This window comes from Sinocyclocheilus grahami, unplaced genomic scaffold (assembly GCF_001515645.1).
Source record: "Sinocyclocheilus grahami isolate Dianchi unplaced genomic scaffold, SAMN03320097.WGS_v1.1 scaffold276.1, whole genome shotgun sequence".
NCBI lineage: Eukaryota > Metazoa > Chordata > Actinopteri > Cypriniformes > Cyprinidae > Sinocyclocheilus > Sinocyclocheilus grahami.
The window spans coordinates 1,025,141-1,036,395 of record NW_015505455.1 but is presented as its reverse complement, the minus strand read 5'-3'; the positions used below and the strand labels follow the sequence as shown (position 1 = coordinate 1,036,395).

General features: G+C 36.2%; 1 pseudogene; it reads left to right on the top strand.

Annotated features, from left to right (window-relative positions):
• The first annotated feature begins 2,865 nt into the window (after nucleotides 1–2,865).
• Nucleotides 2,866–11,255, top strand: part of LOC107600028 (COBW domain-containing protein 2-like) — a 12,933-nt pseudogene continuing 4,543 nt past the window's right edge.

The following is an 11,255-nucleotide window of genomic DNA, read 5'->3' as shown; positions in this document are numbered from 1 at the left end:
AGAGAGAGACTAAACGATGTTATGGAGATTAACCCACACAGAGTGGATTTAAACGAGGGAGAGAGAGAGAGAGAGAGAGAGAGAGAGACTAAACGATGTTATGGAGATTAACCCACACAGAGTGGATTTAAACGAGGGAGAGAGAGAGAGAGAGAGAGAGAGAGAGACTAAACGATGTTATGGAGATTAACCCACACAGAGTGGATTTAAACGAGGGAGAGAGAGAGAGAGAGAGAGAGAGAGAGACTAAACGATGTTATGGAGATTAACCCACACAGAGTGGATTTAAACGAGGGAGAGAGAGAGAGAGAGAGAGAGAGAGAGACTAAACGATGTTATGGAGATTAACCCACACAGAGTGGATTTAAACGAGGGAGAGAGAGAGAGAGAGAGAGAGAGAGAGACTAAACGATGTTATGGAGATTAACCCACACAGAGTGGATTTAAACGAGGGAGAGAGAGAGAGAGAGAGAGAGAGAGAGACTAAACGATGTTATGGAGATTAACCCACACAGAGTGGATTTAAACGAGGGAGAGAGAGAGAGAGAGAGAGAGAGAGAGACTAAACGATGTTATGGAGATTAACCCACACAGAGTGGATTTAAACGAGGGAGAGAGAGAGAGAGAGAGAGAGAGAGAGACTAAACGATGTTATGGAGATTAACCCACACAGAGTGGATTTAAACGAGGGAGAGAGAGAGAGAGAGAGAGAGAGAGAGACTAAACGATGTTATGGAGATTAACCCACACAGAGTGGATTTAAACGAGGGAGAGAGAGAGAGAGAGAGAGAGAGAGAGACTAAACGATGTTATGGAGATTAACCCACACAGAGTGGATTTAAACGAGGGAGAGAGAGAGAGAGAGAGAGAGAGAGAGACTAAACGATGTTATGGAGATTAACCCACACAGAGTGGATTTAAACGAGGGAGAGAGAGAGAGAGAGAGAGAGAGAGAGACTAAACGATGTTATGGAGATTAACCCACACAGAGTGGATTTAAACGAGGGAGAGAGAGAGAGAGAGAGAGAGAGAGAGACTAAACGATGTTATGGAGATTAACCCACACAGAGTGGATTTAAACGAGGGAGAGAGAGAGAGAGAGAGAGAGAGAGAGACTAAACGATGTTATGGAGATTAACCCACACAGAGTGGATTTAAACGAGGGAGAGAGAGAGAGAGAGAGAGAGAGAGAGACTAAACGATGTTATGGAGATTAACCCACACAGAGTGGATTTAAACGAGGGAGAGAGAGAGAGAGAGAGAGAGAGAGAGACTAAACGATGTTATGGAGATTAACCCACACAGAGTGGATTTAAACGAGGGAGAGAGAGAGAGAGAGAGAGAGAGAGAGACTAAACGATGTTATGGAGATTAACCCACACAGAGTGGATTTAAACGAGGGAGAGAGAGAGAGAGAGAGAGAGAGAGAGACTAAACGATGTTATGGAGATTAACCCACACAGAGTGGATTTAAACGAGGGAGAGAGAGAGAGAGAGAGAGAGAGAGAGACTAAACGATGTTATGGAGATTAACCCACACAGAGTGGATTTAAACGAGGGAGAGAGAGAGAGAGAGAGAGAGAGAGAGACTAAACGATGTTATGGAGATTAACCCACACAGAGTGGATTTAAACGAGGGAGAGAGAGAGAGAGAGAGAGAGAGAGAGACTAAACGATGTTATGGAGATTAACCCACACAGAGTGGATTTAAACGAGGGAGAGAGAGAGAGAGAGAGAGAGAGAGAGACTAAACGATGTTATGGAGATTAACCCACACAGAGTGGATTTAAACGAGGGAGAGAGAGAGAGAGAGAGAGAGAGAGAGACTAAACGATGTTATGGAGATTAACCCACACAGAGTGGATTTAAACGAGGGAGAGAGAGAGAGAGAGAGAGAGAGAGAGACTAAACGATGTTATGGAGATTAACCCACACAGAGTGGATTTAAACGAGGGAGAGAGAGAGAGAGAGAGAGAGAGAGAGACTAAACGATGTTATGGAGATTAACCCACACAGAGTGGATTTAAACGAGGGAGAGAGAGAGAGAGAGAGAGAGAGAGAGACTAAACGATGTTATGGAGATTAACCCACACAGAGTGGATTTAAACGAGGGAGAGAGAGAGAGAGAGAGAGAGAGAGAGACTAAACGATGTTATGGAGATTAACCCACACAGAGTGGATTTAAACGAGGGAGAGAGAGAGAGAGAGAGAGAGAGAGAGACTAAACGATGTTATGGAGATTAACCCACACAGAGTGGATTTAAACGAGGGAGAGAGAGAGAGAGAGAGAGAGAGAGAGACTAAACGATGTTATGGAGATTAACCCACACAGAGTGGATTTAAACGAGGGAGAGAGAGAGAGAGAGAGAGAGAGAGAGACTAAACGATGTTATGGAGATTAACCCACACAGAGTGGATTTAAACGAGGGAGAGAGAGAGAGAGAGAGAGAGAGAGAGACTAAACGATGTTATGGAGATTAACCCACACAGAGTGGATTTAAACGAGGGAGAGAGAGAGAGAGAGAGAGAGAGAGAGACTAAACGATGTTATGGAGATTAACCCACACAGAGTGGATTTAAACGAGGGAGAGAGAGAGAGAGAGAGAGAGAGAGAGACTAAACGATGTTATGGAGATTAACCCACACAGAGTGGATTTAAACGAGGGAGAGAGAGAGAGAGAGAGAGAGAGAGAGACTAAACGATGTTATGGAGATTAACCCACACAGAGTGGATTTAAACGAGGGAGAGAGAGAGAGAGAGAGAGAGAGAGAGACTAAACGATGTTATGGAGATTAACCCACACAGAGTGGATTTAAACGAGGGAGAGAGAGAGAGAGAGAGAGAGAGAGAGACTAAACGATGTTATGGAGATTAAGGGTGGGTTTACTTAAACAAATGGGGTTAAACGGGTGACGACAGATAACGTTAGATATAAACAAAAATACCGGTTTACGTTAAGATGCGAAAAAACAAGCCTGGATATCTTTTATCGACATATGTTTGATAAAATATGATTGCTAACATTATGTTTATGTTGTTATTGTGGTATGTGGTAAATAAGCTGCTTTCCACACTTGGTCAATTTGCTGAATGAAATGAAATCTAGTCAACAGAGTTGTGAAATAGGACAGCTGCGACCCCTGTCGGTCATGAATTGCGCTCCAACAATACTATTTTAGTATATTTTATATAACGTTACAGCATTTATTAATGATTTCTTAATATTTTGAGTTCGTTTTTATTTTATACGATACGATATTTTAAATTGTTTTAGTTTACGTTTTCATTTTTTTAAATGTGTTAAGTAAAAATAAAGTATATTATTATTATTTTTTAGAAATTATATTTTCTATATATTACAGAAAATACTGCGGGTTCTTTGTGTACATAAAGTGTTTGGTACGTGAAATGTTTGCTAGCAGGTGTTCTAGTCTATATAAATCGGGGCATATATTTTTTAATAATTGTCACCATATTTGGCTTTATGCTTTCTTTTATTTATTTATTTATTTTTGTATATTAAGTTATTAAATACAGCTTGAAATGTTAAACAGCAGGTTTAAACACGATTCACATAACTTTTCACTAGGAACTGTAACTTCAAGTCTAAGCGCAATAATTAAATAGAGCATTGGCAAAAACTGGGAAGACTGCACCAGAGAAAGATGAAGTATGTTATAGCATGTTGAAGATACATTTTGATCAAAAGTGCAGAGATTATAAATGACCTAACTGGAGACTGCAATATTGGGCTGCTACTGAGAGGTTGAGCCTGTGCTGTGCTGTCCTGTCCCGCAGGCAGTGCTCTGGAGAAGTCTTTAGCTGTCAGTCAGGCAGGAGAGCTGTATGAGGAGTGGCTGGAGCTGAGGAACGGCTGCCTGTGCTGCTCTGTGAAGTAAGGTTGTTCAGACTACTACTAAATACTAGGACAAAATAGGGCTGGGCGGCAGGCACGGCGCCAGCATTTTTTCTCTACCGGTGCTAAGGGGGGGCTAGACCAATATGTGGGGGTGCTAAGAAAATAAATGATATTGATGACGTCAGAGTTGCTTCATAAAGAAAGGGGGTAAACCGGGGCTATTAAAAATTCTGACGGAGCTATAACCCCCCTAGACCCGGTGTAGCGCCGTCACTGCTGGGCGGTATGACAGTATATATCGTTACCACGAAATAAAGTGTCTATTGTTAGAGATTTTGCTATATTGTGTATTCTGCGATATGCAAATATGTCTGCGTAACATAGTACTGCTTAAACGTTATACACCTTTTGAGTGCTAAGGAAACATGCATGAATGTGAAAATAAAGAGTGGGACGCACTTGGTAGAGTTATTAAGTGCAATAAGCAGTGAAAACGAGCTCAATGCGGTGCTCGCGCTGACTGACACCAGAGCATGTGAGCTTTTTGCATTTTAGGTAGGTTTGCTAAGATTAGATTCATATATTTAATAAAATTTAATTAATATATTACAATTAATAAAATTAAGAAGAATGTAAGAATTTCGCTCTGAAACATGATAATTGCTATTTATCAGCATGCTTAATTTTAGACAATAATCCAAGAATTTCGTTACAAACATTAAACAATTAGGCCTACCAGAGAAATTTTATGTCGGAGCGGGATCTGAGCGGGAATTGGTTCACGTTGAGCGTGAGCGGAATATTAACGGAGCGCTTGCTCGGGCAGTTAGAGCGACTGAGCGGAGCGCACGTCCATAGAGCGGAAAACGTAGCGCTTCGCTCACATGCTCTGACTGACACACAGCCGAAGCGCATGCACTGAAAGTCCCTCTCTCGACAGCATGCGATGCGAAAACAGATCTCTTTCGTGTGTTATTGTGCTTGAATGGTCAGATATGTTGTGCTTGTAATTTGCTTATTTTTTATCATTTTAATAACAAAAATAAAATTAAAAATCACTATATCGAGGTACATATCGTTATCGTGAAATAAAATTTCTCATACCGTGAAATAAGATTTTGGTCATATCGCCCACCCCTAGGACAAAATTATAAAGTATATGAATGTCTGTCTGTTGTAGTTTGAAGTATTACACTCTTAAAAATAAAGGTGCTTCAAAAGGTTCTTCAAGCGATGCCATAGAAGAACCATTTTTGGTTCCACAAAGAACCATTCAGTCAAAGGTTCTTTAAAGAACCATCTCTTTCTTACCTTTTTATAATCTGAAGAACCTTCTTTCGCCACGAAGAACCTTTTGTGAAACAGAAAGGTTCTTCAGATGTTAAAGGTTCTTTATGGAACCATTTAGACAAAAAGGTTCTTCTATGGCATCGTGAAGCACCTTTATTTTTAAGAGTGTATGACGAATAAATATAGTTCCATCTGGACCACAGAACTATTTTTGCTCTTTTTAAGAAACCCACTATTTCTGCTTGCCATTACATTCCAATGACTAAATAGCTGTTGTCCTTGTTTTATTAATTTAATTGTTTCTAAGTACTAATTATTTATATGGGATTATTAAAAACATTATAACTACTGCTGCGTGATAAATAACACGAACACAACTGTTCAAAAAATTGGAAAGAAATTCATGTTTTTATTCAGCAAGGAAACATTAAATAGATTTTTTAATAATAATAATAATCAATTTGACAAAGACTTTTAATGTTACAAAAGATTTATATCTCAAATAAATGCTGTTCTTTTTTACTTTTTTCATCAAAGAATCCTGAAAAAAAACATGATCATAGTTTCAACAAAAATATTAAGCAGCACAACTATTTTCAACCTTTATAATAATAATAGGAAATGTTTCTTAAGCATTGCATCAGCATATTAGAATGATTTCTGAAGGATCATGTGACACTGAAGACTGGAGTAATGATGCTGAAAATCACAGTAATAAATTACATTTTTAAAGTATATTCAAAAAGAAAACAGTTATTTTAAATTGTAACAGCATTTCACAATATTACTGTTTTACTATATTTTTTTGATCAAATAAATGCAGCCTTGGTGAGCATAAGAGACTTTTTACAAATCCCAAACTAGTGTATACTTGCATATATTGAATTATGTCAGATAATACATTATCACCCATGTCTTTTACAGAGACAATGGTTTAAAAGCTATTGAAAATCTAATGGAGAAGAAAGGAAAGTTTGACTACATCCTTCTAGAGACAACTGGATTGGCAGATCCAGGTACTGTATTTCATGTGCACCAAGAGATACATCTTCGTAACCTACCAAATCTCTTTATTATGGTAGCTAATGCATCCATTGGCCATCTTGCTCAAAAGTTGTAATCCGTTATCTTTTGTATAGAAGTTTTTTTTTTTACATTGCAAGACAATTTAGACATCTTTGTGAAGAAGGAGTTTTCACCTACATAGCAACCAAGAGATACATCTTCGTAACCTACCAAATCTCTTTATTATGGTAGCTAATGCATCCATTGGCCATCTTGCTCAAAAGTTGTAATCCGTTATCTTTTGTATAGAAGTTTTTTTTTTACATTGCAAGACAATTTAGACATCTTTGTGAAGAAGGAGTTTTCACCTACATAGCAAAAAGCACTAAAGCAATTGAAAGTGAAACAGAGATCAATGGAAAGGCAGGAGAATCAGCAGCATCACTGCAGCCAATCTGTGTACATGAGTGACAGGTGTCAAGGGCCAGTGCCGTGCAGGGCCCTCAGAGCTCAGACACAAGCCCCTCTTCACTGTCATTGGCTGAGACAGGCCTGTCACTCCTAGGAGCCTCAGGGGGATAAGCCCCTCCCCTTCTTCAGAAGATGCTTGTGGGCTGAATGGGTTATGTATCTGATGTCTTTCAAGAACATTGCCTTCATTACACTTCTATCAAATATTCATCATGCTTTCTTATTCTACCCTGACAGTTTGACAAAACTCCATTATGTGAACAAGATGGCCTCAAATTGTAACATGAAACTATGAAATAAATTTTACAAGTTAAGTTGGAAAGCATGGAAACAATCCAAATGTATCTTGTAACTTGAAAAATTTTAAGCCACCCGTAAAATTTAGTTATGCATTTTAAAGCACATACCTACACCCATAACCCATTTAAGTTTTTTTACTAAAGAGTTTTAAGGCAAAAAGTGTCCAGTAACACTGCAAAACCTAATAAAATGCTACACTGAAGCATAGAATATAATTAAATTATGTTATTGCTAAACCTTCCAGTGGTGAGTGCCATGAAATTATACTTTACATCATTTTTTTATATTAAAAAATATATATTTTTATTACAATGGTAATTTAATTAAGTGATTTCCCATTTGTATATTTTACAGTAAATAGAGAAATAATTATAATTATTTAGATTTTATGTGCGTGTCTGTGTGTAATTTTGTACAATTAATTTATATATGTTTTCCAAACCAGGAGCTGTTGCTTCCATGTTTTGGGTTGATGCAGAATTAGGGAGTGATGTCTATCTGGACGGTGAGAACCTAAACTAATAAATACTGCCTCAGATGAAGTCATTGATGGTTTACCTGTCAGTATAATTCAGTGTCCTCATCTCCTACATAGGTATTGTCACAGTTATAGATGCTAAATATGGGATGCAGGTAAGTTGCTGCTCCATTCTGTCAAACCACAGACAAAATTACTTATGGAAACTGATAATTTAGTAGATTATTTAAGAGTTTATTCGATTTTTTTTCTTCTTCAGTACAGGGATTTAATTGAACAAAAGTGATTTTTAAATAATTTAATTGTTAAATAATAATTTATAAATGAATAAATATAAAATGTTTTCATAAATTCTATTTTAATAAACATAAAAGTGAGCCGGAAAAAAAATTTATTATAAAAATTAATAGAAAAATAATTAAATATGAAATGTGAAATGAATAGGAATAATATATATCGTAAGTTAAATAATATTCATAATAAATTAAACACATCAAAGATATTTAAATGATCCTGATAAAATAATAAATTATAAAACATTTAATAGAATTTTATTTTTTTTTATTTTACTATTATAATGTTTTACATTTAAAACTTATTTTGTATTTTAAATTGTAGAGTTATTAAATGTTTTGGCCTTGTATTAATTAAAGAAGCAGACTGTTATATATAATGCTTTACATGGAAAAATGATAAACAAACACAAAGTGGGGTCCATGTTAATTGAAGACATTACATTTACTTGGTCTTTACAGAAAATTCTTATATTTTATATTAGTCTTCAAGTATCGTGTCCCACTGAAATATCTCCCCCCTTGCCGTTCCTTTTCACACTTCAGGCTGGGAGCAGGACAGTGGTACTGACACCTGGATAATAGGCTGCAATTTAGTGGTGTCAGTCTTTTTATTGCAGAGGTGGCACCTCGGCACTGCCGCCCTCTGGGGTTCTGTGAGCGCCTGTTGAGGTGAAGACAGGGGAGGGCTTGATAGAAACTGAAGAAATAATAGATATCCAGGCAAATCACTCTAATGGGCCTGTCACCCTTTGTCCTGCTCTTTCATTGTCACCTAATATATTCACCCATACAAGAGATACTTCGGGTCAGGTGAGGGGTTTGACTTGCACAGACATGCCCATCAGGTGCCCTCGTGTGCCTTGATCTCTGCCAGTTGGTTTGAAACTTGTGCAGACAGATGATGAGGCTTGTATCGCTCCCAGAGCTCAATGTTATTACATATTGAACACAGACAATGAGACATGCCTCCTCGCCAGTCAGCAGAGATGACTGGCAATACACACAGGAAAATAAATTGGATTGTTTTCAATAAGCAAACTGTTCAGAAGTTAAAATATCCTGGAAATTGGATTTCTTTTAGTGAGTTTGCATCTTGTAATCGTAAAGATGTCAGTGTGCTCATCTGCACCGATGTGAAAGATGTATTTTCAGGAAGGAAGCTGGACAGAACAAGTGCAGAAGTATACAGAGCCTAATGAGATTTGAAATGTTCTTATCGTTCTATTAGATCTTATAAATGATAAAGTCCAGACTCTAAATTCTGGATGGATGAGCCACATTCATTGCTGCCATAAAATAGCTAATATACACAACACACACACCTGTGACTGAATATCGCTTGAATTCTTTGGATTCTTTGAATGCTTTGGCTTGCTGTAGTGCTTTGCAACCATAAACCGCTTACTCTTAGTCTAATAAATGATTTTACCTATTTTGTCTGAAGAATTATTTGTTCTGATAAATATTATATATAAAGTTATCTATTTTTTGCAAATTGACAAATTTACTTTTTTACGTTGTAAAAGCAATAAACTACTCAATGCAATTATATCATGGTTAAAGAGGTCTTAGGCATGAAAGTACATCAAGCTATATTGCTTCATCTGAAGACGTAACAAACCATTTGTATTTGTACTTTTCTGTTTAAGATGATAAATATAATAGTGATTTTATTTTTTTTTTATTATTGTTTTGATTACTAAAATTATACCAATAATGATACATTTTTGTATTAAAATTCCATACTAATTTCTTTAAATGAATTTAAAATAAAACACTAAAACCATTTTTGATCATTATTTTGTTAATTTGTTTTATTATGGTGATAACCAATACTTTTCTGATATTAAAATTCCATACAATTTAAAATAATCTTTTTTTTTAATTTATTTTAAAATAAAATGCAAAAGTAAATTCAAACATCACAACATTATAATGTACACTGTGAAAAAAAAATATTAATTTTGAAATGTCCTAAAGATTACATTTAACAATGTTATTAAAATAATTGTTTGTTTGTTTGTTTGTTTGTTTTTATTATATATTTATGCATCCCTGAAATATCATCAAAATGAAATGTAAACCTTGTATGTTTTAATAAGGTTTGTTTTAATAGTTATTTTGTGTTATGTAATCATTGTCATTTCCTATTTGTCTTTTAGCATCTAATAGAAGAGAAGCCAGAGGGTCTTATTAATGAAGCTGAAAGGTAAACTCTTATTTGATTCATTAATATAAAAATATGGTGTTAAAAATACAAGACAAGAAGATAGAATCTTAGTAACACAAGAATCCAAAAGTCAAATTGTCCAATCACCAACATTTTTATGAGCACCTCTTGTGGGGTCTTTTGAAATTCTATTCATGACTGTTATCTCTATTAAACATGACAGCTGACGCGAATGTTTGTGCAAAAACATATCCGATTCCAGCCCAGCTCCTTTCCCCTCTCCTGCAGCAGTCAGGGTGTTTTTGTTGGGGTTCGGAGGCATGTCGGAATGCTCACAAGTGTCAGAAGTCATAAAAACCGCTTCTGCTCTCTGTTTATGTTTTCCTACCACGCAAAATGGTGGCGCCTTTTGAGTATGGCACGAACTATGCCACCCACACATGACTCGACAACAGGCAGGGGGATGGATGAAACACAGCAAAGTGTGTTTACATACTTACTCTCACACACACATTTAGTTACAAAGGGAGAGTGGGACATTGAACACTGAGCAATAAAGAGAGTGACAAAAGAGAGAGAGAATGGGATGAGTTGTTCTCATACTGTATTGTTCTATTGATGTATAGTACGACTGTAATCACACATACTTGCGTACAGCAACTGTAGATGCACAAAGAAGTGATTTGCTTTTTATGACGAATAATCCATATGCAACCCTCTGAGGTGTCGTCTGCCTTTGTTCCATACACATGTAGGAAAGATGGGCAGCATTTATCAGGTGATTGTGAATGGTGCTGAATTCTGCTCTCTGTTTTTAGGCAGATAGCTCTTGCTGATCTGGCCATCATCAATAAAACCGATCTAGTGAATGAGAGTGAGATGGTGGTGCTCAGAGATATGGTGAGGTGAGAACCATAGACCCCTTTATATTCCTATATGTTCTTATTCGAGATGGACTGTTACTAAAATTCTGGCTGATATTCAAAAGCTTATAATGATTTAACCAATAAATGGTCGATATTAACATTTTATACTGTTATATTGTCTAAATGAATTTAAAAATAAAATACTGAGAACCAAAATCAATCAGAACCAATTCAGGCAACACAACATTACAATGTACAACTATAAAAATTAGATGTATATATTGGCATTTGCTTAAAAACTAAAAATAAATTTTAAAGTGTTTAAAGATGTGTGTTGAAAGATTCACTTTTAGGCAAAGGTGTAGTACCAATATATTGTGTATATTTATACATTTATTTATATATATATATATATATATATATATATATATACACAGTATCTCACAGAAATGAGTACACCCCTCACATTTTTGTAAATATTTTATTATATCTTTTCATGTGACAACACTGAAGAAATGA